Genomic DNA, 1,110 nt, shown 5'->3' on the forward strand with positions numbered 1-1,110 from the left:
TCTGTTATGCATTGCATATCTTTGCTTTAACTAATCTGTAGTTCTGATTCTAACCATTGCTTCATTTTCTTTAGTGATTGGAATTTAATTTTATTCATTAATTTGTGAATAATTAGGTAAAAAATAATGTCCTCAGCAGCCAAATTGCTTTTGGATTGCTATTTAATGTACTTTTACCAGAATATTTATTATAGTTAAGCTGGCAGAATAGTTTACTAACGTGTAATTGTGTAAATATGCTCAATTATTTTTTCTGATGATCTAACAAAATCTAATATAAAATGTATTCATGGGTATTTCCCTCCTCCTTCACCTCAACACCAATAAAACAGTTCCTGCAGAGCTGATCACAGATGCCTTGTCATCTGAAGGTGTTCCTTTTGAAAAATATTCTCCTTATCTCTCAGGCACTATTCATGTCCTTGAAAGAAATGTGCATTCTGATTGAGGGATCATATGATGTCCACATTAAATTATATAACAAAGCTGATCTCAAGATTCTAAGAGTCATTACACACAGGTTGAACTGTGCTTTCTGGATTTTAAAATGACATTTTAAAACATCTTTTGTTTCATTCTAAGATTGCTTGAGATCCTAACTATTTGTAGGTGTTTGACACCACTCTACCACATCTGTAATTGGCATAGCATCCAGCAGACAAGCTCTGTACATTTTTACACTGCAACCTACCAAGTTAAGAAATGTATTGGTTCAATATAAAACAGCAGGCTGTTTTTAGACATAGTTACTAGTGCACAAGCTTTAATATGGCTTTGCTTCATCCTATAATGAGATCTTTTGGTTCCCTGCTCAACAGGCTTTTATTCCTTTGCAAAAGGCTATGAACTATGTCAAGTGAATCAGCTGCTTTTGTACACCCTCTTTCTTGGCTTTGGAATGTAATTCCTTTGCTTCCACCATTTTATGCATCAGATAGGACTTAAGAACCTTTTCAATTTTTCAAGTTAAACTTAGAATTTGTTTGAATTTGCTTTTCACTATTTTCCTAATAATTACATTCTCAACTGAATCTCACACAAAGACCTGCCTGGAAGTGAACACTTACTTGTAGAGCTATACTTTGTCTTTAATATATATATATAGACTAT

Source organism: Pteropus alecto, unplaced genomic scaffold (assembly GCF_000325575.1).
Source record: "Pteropus alecto unplaced genomic scaffold, ASM32557v1 scaffold22, whole genome shotgun sequence".
NCBI lineage: Eukaryota > Metazoa > Chordata > Mammalia > Chiroptera > Pteropodidae > Pteropus > Pteropus alecto.